Source organism: Pelodiscus sinensis, chromosome 4 (assembly GCF_049634645.1).
Source record: "Pelodiscus sinensis isolate JC-2024 chromosome 4, ASM4963464v1, whole genome shotgun sequence".
Lineage (NCBI taxonomy): Eukaryota > Metazoa > Chordata > Testudines > Trionychidae > Pelodiscus > Pelodiscus sinensis.
In genome coordinates this window covers 23,738,269-23,759,284 of record NC_134714.1, presented here as the reverse complement: position 1 = coordinate 23,759,284, position 21,016 = coordinate 23,738,269, and the positions used below count along the sequence as shown (strand labels likewise).

At 44.1% G+C, this 21,016-nt stretch overlaps 1 protein-coding gene across 1 annotated transcript in view; it reads right to left on the bottom strand.

The window, feature by feature from the left end:
* BEGAIN (brain enriched guanylate kinase associated) overlaps positions 1 to 21,016 on the bottom strand; it is a 118,425-nt gene that overhangs the window by 28,398 nt on the left and 69,011 nt on the right. The gene's annotated exons all lie outside the window — the stretch shown is intronic.

Genomic DNA, 21,016 nt, shown 5'->3' with positions numbered 1-21,016 from the left:
CCATCAGGGGCTCGTGCCTCATTCCTCCCTCACCTCCTTCCACTTACCCTCCCTAGACCCCCTTCCTGATGTAAAAAATAAAGGACACGTGTGTTCAAAAATAGAAACTCTTTATTTAACAAAACCGGAGGCGGGGGAGGATGAACCTTTGGGGACACTGGGAAAAAGAGGTGGGAGAGGGGAAGAGAGAGGGTGGGAGAGGTGAGGGAAAAACCTGGGAGGATGGAGCTGGAAGGGGGAAGCCAGGGGAAGAAGGAGGAGGGAAAGTATAAAACTAAGGTATGCCGTATCTTCAGTACTGTGTACAGATGTGGTTTCCTCACCTCAAAAAAGATGTTTTGGCCTTGGAAAGGATTCAGAAAAGGGCAACTAAAATAGACTCATAGACTCCAAGGTCAGAAGGGACCATTATGATCATCTAGTCTGACCCCCTGCACAGTGCAGGCCACAAAATCTCACCCACCCCTCCTAGAATAATCCTCTCACCTATATTTCAGATATTGAAGCCTTCAAATACTTTGAAGACCCCAAGATGCAGAGATCCTCTAGCTGTGATCTGTACCCCATGCTACAGAGGAAGGCGAAAAACCTCCAGGGCCTCTGCCAATCTACCCTGGAGGAAAATTCCTTCCTGACCCCAAATATGGCGATCAGCTAAACCCTGAGCACGTGGGCAAGACTCATCAGCCAGACACCCAGAAAGTTCTCTATAGTAACTCCTATCATCCCTCCATTGACCTATTTCCCCCTGATAATGAATGGTCAATTAGATACCAAAATGATCAGGGGTTTGGAACAGGTCCCATATGAAGAGAGGCTAAAGAGACTGGGACTTTTCAGCTTAGAAAAGACGAGACTGAGGGGGGATATGATAGAGGTCTATAAAAGCACGAGTGGTGTGAAGAGGGTGCATAAAGAAAAGTTCTTCATTAGTACCCATAATAGAAGAACTAGAGGACACCAAATGAAATGAATGGGTGGCAGGCTTCAAATTAATAAAAGAAAGTTCTTCTTCTCAAAGCAAATAGTCAACCTGTGGAACTCCTTGCCAGAGGAGGCTGTGAAGGCTAGGACTATAATAGAGTTTAAAGAGAAGCTAGATAATTTCATGGAGGTTAGGTCCATAAAAGGCTATTAGCCAGGGGATAAAATGGTGTCCTTGGCCTCTGTTTGTCAGAGGCTGGAGAGGGATGGCAGGAGACAAATCACTTGCTCATTGTCTTCGGTGCACCCTCTCTGGGGCACCTGGTGCTGGCCACTGTCGGTAGACAGGATACTGGGCTAGATGGATCTTTTGTCTGACCCAGTATGGCCGTTCTTATGTAACCTGTGGAACTCCTTGCCACAGGAGGCTGTGAAGGCTAGAACTATAACAGAGTTTAAAGAGAAGTTAGATAAATTCATGGAGGTTGGGTCCATGGAATGCTATTAGCCATGGGGTAGGAACGGTGTCCCTGGCCTCTGTTTGTGGAAGGCTGGGGATGGATGGCACAAGACAAATGGCTTGGTCATTGTCTTTGGTCCATCCCCTCCAGGGTACCTGGTATTGGCTGCTGTCGGCAGACAGGCTACTGGACTGGATGGACCTTTGGTCTGACCCAGAATGGCCATTCTTATGTTCTAAGCTCAGGGTTCAGGGTCGTGGGTCTCACTGGACCAACTTGATTTTCATGCAAACCTGCTCCTGGGTTCGCATGTGGCCTTTGGTGGCCAGGCTGGCAGCTATCCTACCCTAGACGGCCACATTCCTGTGCCTAGTGCGGAGATTGTGGACGTTGGAGGCCTCCCCCCAAACCTGGATGAGGTCCATGATCTCCGCACTAGACCAGGCAGGCGCCCGCCTCTTGTAGCCCTGGGCAGGCTCCTGGGAGCTGCCGTCCTGGGAAGAAGGGGAGGGCTGGGTGGCAGCGGGTGGCTGGCTCATGCCATACCAGGGGCAGGGTTTGCTGGCTGGGTGCTGGCAGGCTTGCACCTGGCACGGGCACCGCAGCCAGACTGTGGCCCTTTAAGGGCTCCGGGGCCAGGAGGGGGGCAGAAGAGTTTCCCTGGCTTGGCCAAGAGTGGTCACCAGGGCAACCTGGGAAGGGCTAGTCTCCAACTAGTTTGAATTAAGTGGCTACACAGCCCTTAATTTGAACTACTTAATTCGAACTAGGTGTTAGTCCTCGTAGAATGAGGTTTACCTAGTTCGAATTAAGCGCTCCGCTAGTTCGAATTAAGTTCGAACTAGCGGTTTGCATGTTTAGCGCCTATGAAAGTTACCGTATTTTCCGGTGTATAAGGCGACTGGGTGTATAAGACGACCCCCTAATTTTTTAGTTAAAAGATAGGGTTTAGTCTTATACCCCAGCGCCCCTGTGCCTCCTTTGCTCCCGGTGTCCCTGGTCTGCTGGAGACGGTCCCCAGCAGACCAGAGGCACCGGGAGCAAAGCCGCAGCAGCAGCGGGGTCCCGCCACCGCTGCGGCTTTGCTCCCGGTGCCTCTGGTCTGCTGGGGACCGTCTCCAGCAGACCAGGGACACCGGGAGCAAAGCCTCTGAGGACACCCCGGCAGCGGGACAGCCCCGGCGCGCCGGAGCTGTCCCGCCGCCGGAGCCCCTCCGCGGCTTTGCAAAGCCTCGGGAGAAGCCGGCGGCGGGGCATTCCAGGCGCGCCTGAGCTGCCCCACCGCCGGCTTCCCCCAGGCTTTGCAAAACCTGGGGGAAGCCAGCGGCGGGGCATCCCAGGCGCGCCTGAGCTGTCCCGCCGCCGGAGCCCCTCCGCGGCTTTGCAAAGCCTCGGGAGAAGCCGGCGGCGGGGCATCCCAGGCGCGCCTGAGCTGCCCCACTGCCGGCTTCCCCCAGGCTTTGCAAAACCTGGGGGAAGCCGGCGGCGGGGTGTCCCAGGCACGCCTGAGCTGCCCTGCCGCCAGCTTCCCCCAGGCTTTGCAAAGCCGCATATCCGGCGTATAAGACGACCCCCGATTTTGGGGGGATGTTTTTTAACATCAAAAGTCGTCTTATACGCCAGAATATACGGTAATTCGAACTAACGGCTGTTAGTTTGAATTAACTTTGTAGTGTAGACATACCCATAGTCTGTGTCTACACAGCAGGCAGTTATTTTGAAATAATGTCAAAATAATGTCAAGCTGGAGGACTTCTTACTCTGACTCTTGTAACTTTCATTGTACGAGGAATAAGGGAAGTCAGAGGAAGAGTGCTCTATTTCAAAATAAGTGCTGTTTAGATGTTCTTTATTTTGAAATAAGCTATTCCGGGTGTAATGTCATGGACTTCAAAGACCTAATGAGAGAAAGAGAGCGTTGTAGTTCCTCTGAAGTCAATGTAATTGCACATAATTACACAATCTATTAATTTGGCCCCAAAACTACAACGTAAATGTTTACTATAATCACAAAAGTGAGAAATAAGTGCAGTACTTAGAAGGAAAGAGGGGAGGGTCTCTTAGCTACTGTTCATTCTCATCTGTTCTATGTGGACTATTCAATGATTAATGTTCAGTGTTTTGTAGAGATTTAATTTTCTTTTTTATAGACTCCATCAATAAAGCTCTCTTCTCTCAAAGTGAAATCTCAAGGAAAACAATAATCACCCAGTGAATTGTCTATTGGTAGAGAATATATATACTCTCTCACAAGCTCCACCCGCCATATTTGTATACATTCCAAAAGTGTGTGGTAATAATGTAGTTCTGTTCAAACTTGTGCATACCTTAATTCTCATCCCAGTACACCATGATCTCAGTCTCAGCACAGCACAAATTTGAAAAGGCTCTGTTGGAACCAAGGAACAGCCTAACTAACTGGCAAAGACTTACAAATAAACAAGGAGGGGACACAAAACAAAACAAAACAAAAAAAGCCCACAGAAACAAAAAGAAGCAGGCAGGCTGGGGGCATGTCCTGCAATCTAAACAGAACAAGAACAAAATCTAGCAGTGGAAATACAACCTATTTTATTGTATCTCTTTTAATAAACAGCTGTTCTATCCATGATTCATCCCTAACCGCCAGATGTGTAGTGAATGTGTTACCATTCTGCCCATAATCAAGCAAAATATTGTTTAGATTTATATATTTTACTGAGGATTCACTGCAGTAATCCAGTAATACTGAGTATTTGCTGTAGTTAGTTTACACCAATTGAGGATGTAGCCCTGAATGCCCTTCCACCCCATTCACACAAAAATGTGGTGAACGGAGAGAGTGAAACCCACAAACAATGACAAAAGAATGTTTAATGAACAATAGAGTGATGCCAATTTATACCAGCTGGTGATCTGGCTTTTAGAATGTGAGATTCAGTATTGGCCATTTGTACATTGACATTCAAAAAGTATTTTTTTACTTCTTTGTCAAGTATTTTATATGGGTTTGCAGCAAAATTGGTATCCAGAAAAATCTATGTATTTATAAGCTTATTCAACTAGCAGAGGCCTGACTAAAGAATATACTCCTTTACTGGAAATTGAAGAAACACAGTGAAATTGGTCTATTTACTGGGCATTTGTCAAGTTACAAAGCAGCAAAGTGAGAACCTGTAGAGACTGGTGCACAGAAAGTATCAACCTCCTGATTGCACTTTTTGATGTATCACTGTGTCATCTTGGCTTTGCTCTGCATTAATTCCCAAGGCATTCATCTTTTTTTTTCAACACCTCTTCATAATGCTAATAAAGCCTGGCTTTCAGAAATACCATTCCAATTATAGTAAAGAGTAATTAGCAATTCATGATATTTGTGCTACGGCTTATCGGATATTTGTTTGAAGTGGTTTACTATTTTCAGCCTGCCAAAGCCACAGGCAAGGATGTAGTCTGTGGAGATAAATTTATGGTATTAAATATGTCAGAATATTCACTTTCTGGGAGGGACAGGGAAAATAAGCTGTTGATCTGTCTTGCACCTGCAGGCCTTATCTACTGCAGAAATGGAGTTCTTCCAGTTAAAGATGACAGTGGCAAAAACTGTGTATCAAGATGGAAACAGTCTTTTTCATGATGGCAAGATGAAAAGATGAAGGGAGAGAGGGGAGCCATGTATAAACTGGATGGGCTGAGATGAGAAGTTCTTGCTGTTTGTTTTTCTCTGGATTTTCGCTGTATACCCATCCAATGTTAAACAGCGTACATGGTCATAGCCAAATGAATATAGATGTCTGTGTATGGATCTTTGAACAGAATTACTGGCATTTTTCCTGCTTTATACGTAATAAAGTAAAAAAGCTGTGCACTTTGATGGGTGGCATGGCTGGAGAACTCGGGGAGGAAGGGAGGAAGTTGCTTCTAAAACTCCAAGAAAATAGGTCTCCAGGACATCACTGTCCACTAGAGCTGGGCTGAAAACAATTTCTCATTCTTCAAAAGTTTTTGAGATTTCCCCATTCCACACTAGAACCTTTATATTTTTGATATCATGCTGAATCAAGGACTTGAACCTGGTTTCCTACATCCTTGGTAAATACTCCTACTACTGAGCTAACAGCTATATTGGGTTAGAGCCTCTCTCCAACCCTTTTTTATTAGAAAATTCACAACGATTTCTACTCTCCACCCTGCCAGGCATCTTTGTCATCTGCCCTTGGTATTATCTTCGTGGGGATTCCTATTCTACTAATTGTTGTCTACTGGGGTTTGGGGCTTCTGAAAATAAAATTCATGCCCAATATTTATTTCATCCAGCAGCCAGATAACAGGAGTCCTGTTTGAACAGAACCCCTTTAAATGAGTCCTGCAACTCACAGTTCTTTATGTAGTACATGTCCTCTTTCTTTTTAGCAAATACGTTGTCATGGCAATGAACAGAAAATGGAGAGGGTGAGTACTACCCAGGGAGACTGCAGGGTCTGCACATTCACATTTGCAGGTTTAGCTCTCTTTATAATGATTGAATTACCAGAAATGTGGGGCTCAGATGCAGCATTCCACCCCACAGGTTTGGGAGTCCTTGCAGCTGGGGTTTTGGCTTAAGACTTTACTTATATGGGGATGTGGAGAGAGATTTGGCAGTTTCTCTGAATAAAGTAGTAAATGAATGAAGAAGGAACTTTGAAACTTGTAAATATTCATCACAAATCACATTAATATGCAAATGCATTTTAATTAGATTCAGCTACACCAGCAAGGGTCAATCTCCCATTCTGACTAAACAAAACTAAAAACAGAATATCTACTATGCTTTGTTCTGCTGTGCAGCTGTTATGATATTCATTGCCTAGCCACCTTTTGACACTTTTTCTTACTAAGAAGGCCGGCAGCAGGCAAATGAGGATTCCTCCTGATTTTTCTCTAACTGCTGTCTCAAAATAGACTGCTTAGCTGATATCTCTTTGATTAGCAAAGATATTTATTGTTCAGCAACCACTTTTCATTTGTGCTATGGCTGATGTTAATCTGCAGTAGGATCCTGTGCTGAAATTTTCTCCCCATTATGGACCCTATGGTCTTGTGGGTAAGGCATAGCATGGTGCCTGAAAGATCTTAGTTCATACCCCTGATTCTGCTACAGACTTCCTGTGGGATCTTGCCATTTTGGGCAAGTTAATCACTGCCTCAGCTCCTAATGTATAAGAAGAGAATAGTTCTTTCTTCCTTCCACCAGTTAGATCGTAACCTCTCCATGGCAGGGACTAGCTGTTACTATGTATATATGTCCAGAATGTTAGCATGAAGATGCTGGGAGCTGATGCAATACTATAATTAAGTTGTATATTTCTACCTTTAGACTACAGATAAATATACCATCAGAAAACATCCTTTTTTTAATCAGATCCATGTACATATGGCCATGCAAATGTATACACCTTTGCATGTGCCAATATCACCTATGTATTTAGTATAAATTTGAATGTCCAATGGAAATATTTCAAATCTAGTTTATATATTAGCAGTGTAAATGGATATAGACTCTTCAAGCTGGTTAGTACAGGTGGCTAGGAATGTGCATTTATGAGTCTTTTCTGAGTGAATTAGCCCCTCAGGGTTGGTTTTTTTGCCCAAATCTCCATTATCTATTTTGGATAGCTCACTTCAGTAGTGCTGTCTAAGATTTTTTGCCAGTCAGCTCAAACTCCTTAGAATACAGAGAAGAAGTTGTTTTTGGTGGAGAGTGAGGAAAGTTCATTAAGGTAAATGGTTCCATTCAAAGCTCCAGGCTTCTCACTTCCAAAAGACCCAGCTAAATATAACAGCTTCTTTAGCAGTGCTCCCCTTCAAACCTCTCCTTGCTAAATGTAATAATGTTAAATAACTAATGTGAAAAATAAAACTGTAAAAAAAGGAAAGAGTCATTATGTAAATTGCTTGAGTGTAGAGAGAATTTTGCTCTGAAGTCTGTTAATACCTCACTCATGTCTCATTTTCTTCCTAATTCAGCTTTCCCCAGAGCTGTTTTAGATGTAGCTGTTTGTAGCATTTTCCCATGGTTTTAGTGCAGGCACTTAGCTGCTGCTAGGTGGATGGACTCATTAGACCAATTTCCCAGAAGACTGATGATACAGATTAGGTTGTCATCAATCACATGCAGCTTTGCTGGACACAGCAATACAGTAACATGACAGCCATGTTTCTGGGTCACTACTTTTGCTGAATGCTATGGTTCGACTCATCCTGCAGGAAAGCTGGACACTCAGTAGATTAAGTCTTGCTGCAAAGAAATTAGAGCAGGTTTTTTGGCCTGAGTACTGGGACCCAAGTGAGGAGGAAACAAAATGCTGGACCCATTTATGTTTAGGTTTGAATTGCATGTGGAAACCAGTGTCCATATATTCCTTTAAAGTTATACAGACAAACTCCTACTTCTGCCTATTCTTTGGGCAGCTATCTGATTCTCTCATAAAGGCTTTTTACTTTGACACAGTAATGTCCTAGGAATACCTTCCTCTCTGTGTTTGCACCCCTTTTCTTTTGCCATGATGACTTGTAACCATGTTGAAATGGGAGGGAACAAAAGATTTGCTTGCATTTATTTTTGCATGTGACCACAAGAACATGAGAAAGGCCATACGGGGTCAGACCAAAGTTCCATCTTGCCTAATATCCTGTCTTCCAACAGTGGCCAATCCAGGTGCTTCAGAGGGAATGAACAGAACAGGTAATCATCAAGTGGTCCATTCCCAACTTCTGGCAAATAGGGACTAGGAACACATCTGTGCCCATGCTGGCTAATAGCTAGTGATGGATCACTCTTCCATGAATTTATCTGTTTCTTTGTGAACCCTATTATAGTCTTGCCCTTCAGAACATTTCCTGGAAAAGAATTCCACAGATTCACTGTATATTGTATGAAAAAATATTTCTTTGTATTTGTTTTAAACTGTCTGCATATTAATTTCATTATTAATTTCAAGGTCTTGCATTACGAGGAGTAAATAATACTTCCCTCTTTACTTTCTCTATGCTAGTCATAATTTCATAGACCTCTAACGTATTCTCCTTACTTGTCTCTTTTTCAAGGTGAAAAGTCTTATAAATCTCTTCTCATATGGAAGCTCCTTATATGGAAGACTCCTAATCATTTTTGTTGTTCTTTTCTGTATACCTTTTCTAATTCCAATATATCTTTCTTGAGATGGGGCGACCACATATGCATGCAGTAGTCAAGCTGTGGGTGTACCAGGGATTTATATAAAGGCAATATGTTATTTTCTGTCTTATTATTTATCCCTTTCATAATGATACTCAACATTCTGTCTTTTTTTTTTGACTGCTGCTACACACTGAATGGATGTTTTCAGAGAATTATCCACAATGATTCCAAGATCTCTTTCTTGAGATGTAATAGCTAATTTAGTCCCCATCATATTATATGTATATGGGATTATATTTTCCAAAGTGCATTACTTTGCATTTATCATTATTGAATGTCATCTCTCATTTTGTTGCCCAGTCATCCAGGTTTGTGAGATCCTCATGTAGCTCTTCACATTTTGCTTTGGACTTAATTACCTTGAGTAGTTTTGAATCATCTGCAGCTTTTGCCACCTCACTATTTATCCCTTTTCCCAGATTATTTATGAATATGTTGAAAAGGACTGGTTCCAGGACAGACCCCTAGAGGACATCACTATTTATTACTGTTTAATTTATCAGTTTGTTCCAAAATCTCCTGTAATGACACCTCAATCTGGGACAGTTTCTCTGATTTGTCACCTACACAGAATGGCTCAGGTTTGGGAATCTTCCTCACATCCCCAGCCATGAAAACTGATGTAATGAGTTCATTCAGTGTTTCTGCAATGACTTTATTGTCCTTGAGTTCTCCTTTAGCATTTTGATTGTCTAGTGTCCCCATTGATTGTTTAACAGGCTTCCTATTTCTGATGTACTTAAATTTTTTCCCTATAACTTTTTGAGTGTTTGGCTCTTCAAAATTATTTTTAGCCTTCCTATTTATATTTTTACACTTCACTTGCGAGAGAGTTTTATTTTCCTCAATAGGATTTAATTTCCATTTTTAAATGATTCCTTTTTGCTTCCCAATTCTTCTTTTACTTTGTTATTTAGCCACAGTGGCACATTTTTGGTCCTTTATGATTTTTACTTTGGGCTATACATTTAAACTGAGCCTCTATTATAGTGTCTTTGAGAAGTTTCCATATAGCTTTCAGGGATTTCGCTTGTGGTACTGTACCTTTTAATTTCTGTTTAACTAACTTCCTCATTTTTGTATAATTCCCCTTTCTGAAATTAAATTCTACCATGGTGGATTGCTGTGGTGCCCCCATAGATACTAAATTTAATTATGTTAGGATCACTAGTACCAAGTGGTTCAGCTACTATCACCTCTTGGACCAGATCCAGTGATCTACTTAGGCCTAAATCTAGAATTGTCTCTGCTCTTGTAGGTTCCAGGGATAGCTGCTCGAAGAAGCTATCATTTGAGGTGTCAAGAAACTTTATCTCTGCGTCCTGTCCTGAGGTGACAGTCAATATGGGGATAGTGTAAATTCCCCATTATTTTTGAGGGTTTTAAAATTTTACTAGCCTCTCTAATCTCCCTGAGTATTTCACAATTAGTATTGCTGTCCTGGTCAAATGGTTGTATATCTCTGTTATAATTCTTATTATTATTCAAGTGTGGAATTACTATTCCTGAGGATTCTACAATACAGTTTGGTGCAGTTAAGATTTTTACTTCATTTGACTCTATGCTTTGATCCACATACAATGCCATTCCCTCACCAGCATGACCTGTTCTATATTTTGTACTCTAGTATTACTGTGTCCCATCAATTAGCCTCATTCCTCCAAGTTTCTGTGATACCTACTATATCAATATCCTCATTTAATATGAGACACCAAGGTCTTATTATTTAGACTTCTAGCATTTGAATGTAAGCAAAGTGTGAACGAGCTGTCTCCTGACATCTTGTTGACAAGCTGTGGAAGAGGATGTTTAAAGCTGACTTCGTTTGCATGGGCACACCCACCCTGTCTAGGTGCTTAGCATGATGGGATTGCTTGCCCAAATGATCACTTTGGCTTGTGTTGGATCCCCAGTCTCCTTGTTATTAGAGCAGGAGTAATAAAGTATAATTATCCTTGCTGTATGAATTGAGGGCAGCAGAACTGTGCATGACAAATCAGGATTTAAGGGACTCACCCTCCAGTAAAGGACATTTGCTTGGCAAGGAATATGGGTTCCAAAGTCTAGTGAGCTGAGAGAGGACAGGTACTTGTATGTGGGCTTTAACGGAGGGTGCCAGATATCATTTCACTGGTCCTCTCTCCACTATGTAATTACAGAGACAATTTAGATTCAACTGAGAGTCTTGTTTCACCCCACAGAGCTGAAATCACTGACCCCTTAGTCTAACCATTAGACCTGCTTTGAGACAGAGTTTCTAATGCAAGAGACTTCCCAGTGTGTACCAGCAGTGTTATCTGGGGGGACCTGATGACATCCTGGATTGGCTAGCAGAGCAGAGCAGCATGCCAATCAACTGGCACGGTGGCTGGTGAAGCAGAACAGCAAGTGAGTACCTGGGCAACGGAGTGAGTAAAGTGCCTCCTTGCCTTCTCCCACCTAGGATAAAAGGTGAACTCTGCAGATGCATCTCGGGGTCTGCACTGATCAAGGACAACAACTGAATGGGTTTCAGAGAAGGAATGGGTACATTTAAGGGAATTTTGGTTGCTGGATTCAAGAACTGAGAGGAAAGCACTCTTCCCAACTTACTTGGTTTATATCTGTGAACCCTGTTTGTGGTGTTTTCCCAAATTATTGCCAGGTTACTCCTCTTCTTAAATTAAAAGTTTCTTTTTTACACTCAGACTCTGTGCTTTCGAGAAGGTTAATATTGCCTATAGGAGGCTATTGGGGGTGGTAATTAATTGTCCCAGGTTACTGGGTTGGGGCTTGAATTGGTTTTGAGTTGTATTGTGGAAGAGGAACTTCTAGATATTGAAACCAGCTTTGTTGCTGCAAATTCCAACAGACCGAAGAGTTACATTCATATAAGCACTTAAAATCTTCACATTTTAGTTGCCTGCCATCTGAGTTTGATTTGATTAATAGCTATACTTGAAATGGAGCTGTTTAGGCTCAAACAAAAGCATTATTGATAGTTTGAATCCAGCAAAAAAGGGAATAAAATCTCCTGGACCTCTTATTCCATTGACAGCTTTGACATTGTCTTTGTAAGCTGGTGGGTTACAAGTCCAGGAAAGTACCAGTGCTACTCCTACACTCATTTGAGGGCTTTGCCACAGAGCTCATTTTATTGTTTAAACACAGAAATGTATAAATTGCACAAAAAGAAAGTGATTAGTCTTCACAGAGGCTAGTCCCCTTGCCTTTCTTCTCCCTGCAAAAAGTCCTTCTTGGAGGCATGTGACAGGAAGGTAACATTTATCCTGGATGCTGCACCTTGTCACTTATTCTTAGTGACAACACCATTTATCTGGTTTAGCTCTAAAGCTGGTTGTTACCTTTCTATTTTTCTCATTGTGGTGATATGAACTGAGCATGTTCCCTTGCCAATATTATTGAAAGGGAGACAAAAACCATCCTTTTTACAGAGAACGGCAGGGTTCCAGCGTACTGGTATTTGTCTGTTCACCTTGGAACTGGTTTTGGGTGGCTATCCACAGGAAAAGCAAGGAGAGCAGAGTGGGCAATTCAGCAGTGTATCCTCTAGAAAGGTTCAGGATTCGGTCAGTAGAGATGTAGGCTTCCTCCTCCAAATAGCAGACATGCTTTCCCCGAAATAAACTTAGGAGGCGGCAGTGAACAGGAGAGGTCGAGGAGAGAACAAGGCCCTTGTCTGTCTTCCCCATTTCAGCAAAGTACATGTATTGGTGTCTACCCTGGGTGCCAAAAAACATGCTTATGTCAAATCCTCAGCATGGCTAGCTTCCAGTCTTGACATTATCTGCCTTGGTCAGTATAAATGCTTAGTCATGTGTTTTATTGGCGGAGGAAAGTACACAGACTTCAGGTCCCCCTCTCTCCGTCTAAGCTCCCATTCAAACCATGAGGGGAAAGTCTTAAAATTTTCCTTCATGATACTGGATAGGAAGACTCCCGGGTTCCATCCTCCCCCTGGCTATGTCTACACTGGTGGCTCCTTGCGCATGAACTTCTTGCGCAAGGGTTCTTGTGCAAGGAGTTCTGTGCAAGAACACATCCACACTGCCATGTGTGAGATGTGCTTTTGCGCAAGAGCGCCCATAGCAGTGTGGATGTGCGGCAGGGATTCTTGTGCAATAAAACTCTATAGCTAAAATAGCTTTCTTGCGCAAGAGCTACACTCTTTTCTTATAAGTGGAAGCTGTCTTGGCAAGAGCTCTTGTGCACGAGAGCTTAGACTTGTAAGAAAAGAGCATAGCTCTTGCTCAAGAAGCCGTCTCTTACCATGCCGTACTGTACATCTTCTTGTGCAGGAGCTGGTGGGCAGTGTGGATGCACTGTGAATTATTGAGCAAGAACAGCTGTTCTTGCGCAAGAAGCCGCAAATGAAGACATAGCCCCTGTGTCAGAAGACTCTTGCTGACATCCATGGAAGTGAGTTACTCAGAGCCTGCAGTGCAAGGAGACCCCTTCTCTCACACATTTCCCAGTGTCCTGAAATTACTTCGTATCTTGACTGAAAGGTTTTCGAATACTCCAGGGTATAAAACAATGTTTGGTTTAGCCACATTTGTAATCTGGGTAGAAATATATTTAACCAGCACTAAAAAAGTTGCAGCACCTATGTTCCCAGTGGTTTGGGTGAGAATAAAACTCCCTCCCCAGAGAAGCTCAGGGTCATTCCAGGAAGAACTGGTCCCTATTACTTTCATAACTAATTACCTAATAAACTACAGCTTAGACCTCCTTTGCCCAGCACCCTCAGGTCCCAAACAAGGGAATTTTCCAGATACGGGGAGATCAGTTCTGGCCCCCACCTGGCTCCACTCCCGGCTCTAGCTGCCACTCACTGGCCGCTGACCTCCTGGACTGGCTGCTGCTGCCCACCCCACTCAGGCTTCCAGCCCTGGCCAGGCAGGCTTCATTTCATGGTTCCCTGTGTGTGGGACATGCCCCTGCCTCAGTAATGAATTAATGCAACTTGCACTGCTTGCATCATTGTTTCTTTATGCTTGTTAGCCAGCTGGAATAATGAATGAAAATTTCTTCCAAACAGTCAAAAACGGAGTTGAAAGATACTAGACAAGGAACAAAGACAAAGAGGGTATGTCTACACTACCCCGCTAGTTCGAACTAGCGGGGTAATGTATGCATACCGCACTTGCTAATGAAGCCCGGGATTTGAATTTCCCGGGCTTCATTAGCATAAGCGGGGAGCCGCCATTTTTAAATCCCCGCTGCTTCGAACCCCGTGTAGCGCGGCTACACGGGGCTCGAACTAGGTAGTTCGGACTAGGGTCCTATTCCGAACTACCGTTACTCCTCGTGAAACGAGGTGTACCGGTAGTTCGGAATAGGCACCCTAGTCCGAACTACCTAGTTCGAGCCCCGTGTAGCCGCGCTACACGGGGTTCGAAGCAGCGGGGATTTAAAAATGGCGGCTCCCCGCTTATGCTAATGAAGCCCGGGAAATTCAAATCCCGGGCTTCATTAGCAAGTGCGGTATGCATACATTACCCTCCTAGTTCGAACTAGGAGGGTAGTGTAGACATACCCAGAGATAGTAAATGTTCCTGGTGAAGAACTACTGGCAATTAAGTGCAATTTTACATAATGCGTAAGAATAACTCTCTAATTTCTGGGTGGCTTCTTGACCTGGAGCCAAAGGAATGAACTTTTTAAGACTGACCAGTGCTATGGTAAGTTGTGAAGGTTTATGAGCCCGTTGCTTTGGGAGTGTGCTACTTCTACTGAACATGTTGGTATAGACTCTACTTTTGTGAGTCTCTAGCCCTCCATCAAGGACGTTCACGATCCAGGCCATCATGGTTTGGAGCACAAAGGTGACAACTAAAACACATCACATCTTAGCTATGAGATCCGCAGCTAAAAGATCTGAAGTGCTCCAGGGGGCCAGTCCAATGATGCCTGATGGGCCACACCGGAGACCCAAGGATGAGCTTTGTGAGTGGATCTTGGAATAGGCTGACCAATGGGTATCTAAGAAGGTCTAGCTGAGACAATGTAATGATTGATTGACTGTAGCCCTGATGATTTTTGAGGCTGAGAATCTTTTACCTCTCACAAAAATTATTCTGAGACAACCTGGACTCTCTCTTGCCGGCTCTTCTATTGAGCAGTGGTAGACTGATGCCTTCACGTATTGGGCCACAGCTGACAGCAAAACCACTTTACCATTGTGGGCTGCAATTCTGCCTGTATGGCCCTGAGGATGACACATGGATGGCAACTGTGTGCTGAATGTGCTGCACGTGGCCCACTAGCCATGGGTTGAGAGCCCCTAAATTAGAATCTATGAATTAGTTCTCATTTGGGCCCCTGGGCAGGTTACTCAAAAGTCAGGGGTCTTCGGGCTCTTTGCCTGGGGTGTCTTCTTTAGTCCAGTCTCATCTGGGGCAAAAGGGGCTTCAAGGTTTCTGAGTTGGGCTCAATTTGTGCCTCTCATTGAGGTCTTCTGCACTGTCTCCCCATCCACAGCCTGTTCCAGGAGCTGAATGCAGAGCTACCTGTGAAATGCCTCTGTGTTGTTTCTGCCTAACTATGTGGTTGCTGCTTCCCAACAGAACTCCATGCTTTCTGATTCAGGACCTTTTCCCTTACCCAGCCAGAGGAAAGGGAAGTGCAGTGCTGATGGGACCTGTAGTGCCCTGCTTAGCAGATCCATCACACTGGGCAGTGTTGATTCCCAGAGACTGTGAGGGACTCTAATACTACAAGGATCTTGTAAGCCAGAAGCCTCCACTGTCAAGTATATATTGTACTTTCAATATTAGTCTCCACAAATTATGGAAAAGATGATGGATACCATCTCTACAACAAGCTTTTCATTCTCATGTTTATATTCGTGAATTCCATTTTAACCATATTTTGTATTTAGTGTCATCACTCTGAGGGTTAATTATTGCTTTCAGCTGATTCATTTATTTTCCAATATAGCTCTTGAGGGGGGGGGGGGAATTGTAACACACTGTGATACATTGAAATGTTGTTCATTTGTTCTCATTGTAATCTATTGTTTCCTTTCTGTACTATACATTCACTTCAATTACAAATGCCAAAATCATTTAACAGATTCTCCTTCCTGCAGAGGTGAGGTAAGGCTATGTGTAGGCTTTACTACATCCTTTGGCTTTTGGGAAATGTAGTTTAGGTACAATAATCACCCCAGTAACAAGTTGAGACGGTTGAAAGTAAAACCTTTTTAGAACATTGCTTACTGAAAAATGTAAGTACTGTAAGAGCTACTGAGCCACTCAGCCAATCATGGAAAAGGTAGGCAAGCTGTGAAGAATGGGCTTGACAGAAAATCTTGTGGTTAAGAAACGCGTTGGTAGATGTCTATGGTTTTACTCTCAGTTCAAAAGTGCACATAATCTCTGCTTAGTGTGAGCTATTCTAATGATTATATTTTGATAAAAATGATTGAATATAGAACAGTTTAAATTCAAGTTTTTGAGCCCATCAGTTGATGTAAATTGCCATAGATTCATTGGAGTCAATGAAGTACCCTGATATATAACAGCAGGGGGATCTGCCCTGCAAATGAAAAAAGTAAATTTCTCACAAAAGGGGTTACCCAAATAGCATATCCTGCATAGTTCATTACAGGAAACGAGGCTTTAGGGGTCTTGTTCTTGCTTATCATTTGATGTCTGTCTTTTCATGCCAGAAGCGTCAGCACTTCACTCAGGTGTTGCTTCTAAGCAACTTTGTGAAAGGTTTAGGATCTCTGTACAAAAGAGATTATTCTAGTGCCAAGTTATTATCAGAAACTTGTGAACATATGTGCATAGCACTTCACTGATGTATATACATAAAAAAATGTCCCATGGGACAACAATGACATCATCATGTCACTCTGCATCCCACCGCCCTTCTGCCCTCAGCTGCCCTGCCTCCTACCTTCCTCCCCTGCCCCGGTGCCGCAAGGCTGGAGTTGTGTGCCCTCACCCCCTCCCGGGGGGGCCCGCAGTCACATGCCCTCCCCACTCTCCTGAGCTCCAGGGATTGGGGGGAGCCATGGAGCCACATGCCTTCCCCCCTCTCCACACCCCCAGCCCCATCACACACACCTTTGCCTGAGACCCCACATCCCCAGACCCCCACCCCACCCCTTTGGCTGAGACCCTATACCCCCAGCCCACTCACTCATACCCCCTCAACCTGAGATCCCACAGCCCCACCCCCCTCACTCACCACCCTGCTGAGACCCTGCACCCCCAGCCCTCTCACTCTCCCCTTCCACTGAGACCCAGTACCCCCAGCCTGCTTCTGTCCCTCCCCCCTGGCCAGACACTTACTCCCAGCCTGCTCCTGCAACCTTCCCTTGGCAAGACACCCTCTCCAAGAGAAGGGAGTTGGTGAGCATAGTGAGCAGGGGGCACAATCCCCCTAGTTATTAATGATTAATTATTTTATTAAGTGAAGTACTATGCTTGTGTGTTCACAGCTTCCTAACTTATTATCTCTTGTGAAATCCCAGCAAGGGGTCTGAAGAGCTGAAGAGGGGGAGTCATAGCAGAACTTTGGAGTTCCTATATGTGCTCTACCCTTTATCTCCTGATTCTCCTCCTTGGTATGGGTTAGCTATGTGCAGCTCTTGAGAAATCTAGAGTCTTAGTCTTGACCTCAGCCAAACCCTGGTATCTAATCCAATCTGTTTGGCTTCTCATACCACACTTGTTAGCAGTACATTATAAGTGGACTGCTGCATCCATTATCCTTTTATCGCTCTGTGGTGTGAGCTGGCTATATGCATCTCACAGAGACACTGAGATCTGGGAATCCTTATTGTCTAACCTAATCCATCTGGCTTCTCCTGTCATTTTGGCATTCGTCGGTCTACTATGGCTTCTTTTCCCCTGCCTCTTTGCAGTTTTTCAAAATGGCCAGTTTGTGGGCGGGTTGTACTGGCTTGTGCAGGCTGGCATGCTGCATTCTCTATTCATACTGAGAAGTTGTTGTACCCCATATGCTGGTCCTTTTCTTGGCTTCTTGTAATTTAATTTCCTGTCTAAAGTGCTGAGACATCATTTGCTTTTCAGCCTTTCACATCTCTGTATTGAAATAAATGTCTGAAGTGGAGAAGTGTTGAAGAGTTGTAATGATTGTGACTAGCCATAAATAATGTGTGTGACAAGGGTTAAGACAGTCATTGATTATCAAGTCCTTTCCTTTATTCTTCTGCCAGCCTACCTTATGTCCTATTCTGGTCTGTCACTCTAAATAAGAGTGAATAAATTCTACGTGTGGATATATGTATATGGTGAATCAGAGGCTAACAGCGTCGGAGCAACAATGCACATTGCTACACAGGGACCAAGGTACAGGAGCAGCCATAAGTCTCGCTCTCAGGCTACTGGGGTTGTCAGGTGTGGTCTGGATCAAAACAAATTTAAATGTCACTCAAACTCTTGAAGTCCTGCAATATTTGATACAAATTTTGCTGCACTATATCACATAAAGTGGTTCAGTGCAATCAACAACAATAAGCAAATACAACTTACATGGGGCTACTATAAGGTGGGTGCATAACAGACTGGATAACCATTATCAGAGAGTAGTTATTAACAGTTCACAGTCATGCAGGAAGGGCATAACAAGTGGGGTTCTGCAGAGGCCTGTTTTGGAACTGGTTCTGTTCAATATCTTCATCAATGATTTAGATGATGCCACAGACAGTACGATTATTAAGTATGCAGATGAGACCAAGCTGGGAGGGGTTACAACTGCTTTGGAGGATAGGGTCAAAATTCAAAATGATCTGGACAAACTGGAGAAGTGTTCTGAGGTAAATAGGATGAAGTTTGATAAGGACAAATGCAAAGTAATCCAATATATATATTTGGTCATTGTGGGAGGGAATGGTATCTACATGTTTTGTTAGTCTTTAAAGTGCCACCATACTATTTGTTGTTTTTTAAGTTTATCCTGTGCAGACTAACTCGGCTACCCCTCTGAACCTATGTAATGTTATCTATATGCCTTCAGGGGTCCAGTTTGAGCTGCTTACTGCAGTGAGGCATCTCTTTCCAGAAACATTTTCTACTTTTGTCTGGTTTCTTTTAAGGTCAACATTGATTTCAAAATCCATACTTTCCAGTAGATTGAAAACACCAGGATGATTTTGAAATAATGACCTAGTTGTCATAGGAAACACAATAGGAATACATCCTGTGAATACATCATGGTACTTGGGGTTTGATTTAAGACCTTGAGCCATCTAGCACAGAAATCTACCTTTCATGGGTATTTTGGAATGAAAAATGTTGCTCTTTATTTATCAAGTAATTGCAGGGTATTGTGCTTGTTTCTCCCCAGATTTTTGAGGGCAGAAGGAACTGTTGTAATCACCTAGTCTGAGCTGCTGCTTAACACAGGCCATTCAATGTTACCCAGTTACTCCTGTAGTGGAGGGACTCATTCTTCCTTGACAATGCTGAGGGCCTCTGTAATTTAGAAACTGATCTGACATTTCATCAGATGGTTTTTACCACCCTGAAAGCTGATTCTCTGTCTGCGTATTCAGGGTGCAGTTGCCATAAGACCCATCACAGCCACGTTTCATGGCATGAGTAGCTGAAGAGTGTCATCTGATGACATTGTGCTCCCTGAGCTGGGTGCACTGTGAAACTATGCCCATAGCCTCTTGGCATGATAGAATCCTTTGATTGCTTGAGGGACTCCCTCTCTGATCATCCCTTGAAAAACTTTGAGAGGCTCCTGAAGGCAGCACACTCAGACAGGTTGTCATGAAGGTGGACACAAAATGAGGTCAATAGTGGAGTGGGGAATGGAACCGGAGGAAAGGGAGAAGAGGGGAGATGGAGCTGAAACGTGATATTAAGGTAAAAATGAGTCTAAATACATCTTTCTAAATATGTCTAAATGCATGCTAATTTTCACTGAATAAGCATAGGTTTGCTAGAGATTCAATACTGAGAGCCTGAATGCATTCTTTGTAGGAACCAAAGCAGTTAAATAATGCAGCAGTCTAAACCCTTCCTTCCACAGTTGAGTCTCTTTTGCTATACATCAGCAGTTCCTGTGTTAATGGAGTTGCCAGGGTGGACTTAAGGGAACTGAAGTCTGAGCCCCACTGCCTGGGGCTGAAGCAGAAACCTGAGGGCTTCAACCTTGGACTGCAGGGCTCAGGTTATAGGTCCCTCTCTGGGGCCAGTGGGTCTTAGGTTGGCTCAATCTTCAGCCTCCCCTTTCGGGGGTCACATAGTAATCTTTGTTGTCAGAAAGGAATCGCCATGCACTGAAGTTTGAGAACCTCTGCATGATATAAAGGCACCTAAGATATCAGCCTGCTGATAATCTATACTGACTTATTTAATTTGAGTTATTATAAATCCCTAATTAGAATGGTAAACCCTAGGAAAACCTATTCCTAATGCATTTTAGCAGCAACACTCATCTACATCTAAGCTTGTGGCCCTCACCAGCAGCCCTTAAATGTACAACAGAAAAGATGGCAGGTGATGTTTAATTTTGGATAATGAACATTAGAATCATATTTGCATTACTAAGTTAAGTACTGTCATTTCAAGAGCAACTGAGCTCTGAGTTATGGAATTGTCTTGAAGAGCTGGAGCAGAGTTAGAGCCAGTGGCCCCAACTTTGGGTGAGTGAGCAAGAATTGGGGGTGGGGGAGGGAGCAAGCCCTAGCCCTGCTCCCCAGCCAGCGTGGAGCAGTGCAAGACTCGGTGCCCTGACCCTGCTTACAGCACCAGGGGAGAGCAGTGCAAGCCCCGGTCCCACTCCCCAGCTGGAGCACAATGGTGCAAGCCCTGGCACCCCAGCTGGCTTCCTGGGTGGAGCAAGGTAACCTCCAGCAGTCTGGCCCCTTTCTAGGCCTGGCCAAAGGGTTTGTGGGGCCTAAGGCAGGATGCTGGGAGGGGGGGTCTGGGCCCAGCTGGTGGATAGTGAATACTCAGCAGTGTTGGGCCCCAAAAACGCAGGGCCCAAGGCATTTGCCTTTCTCACCTTGCCTTAGGGCCGGGCCTGCCCCTTTTCCTGGCCGGCTCACCAGGAATACCACGTAAGCCCCTGTGCTCTGATCTCGCTCGCTAACTGGAGCACCAGGCAGGCTGGTAGCAGGTGGGCCTGGGTGGAAAGTGGGTGGGCCCTGGCCCACTCAGGCCCACCTGTGGCCCTTGATCAGGGTAAGACGCTGTCCAAGTGTTCAGTAAGTGGAAAGGATAGATTAGACCAGCAGAACACTAAGACCTTGATCATGTGCTAACAGACAACAGGCTTCATCCCTGACAACACTTTAAATAGAACTGTGTTTTTGTAACCAGCTTCTGGCACCCATGAAACCCAGTTACAAGAAATGTGGTTGAGTTGCGGCCACACAGCAGACTGTTTTCAGAACACCACCATTTAGCAGCTGTGCATTCTGCAACACCTAGAGCTT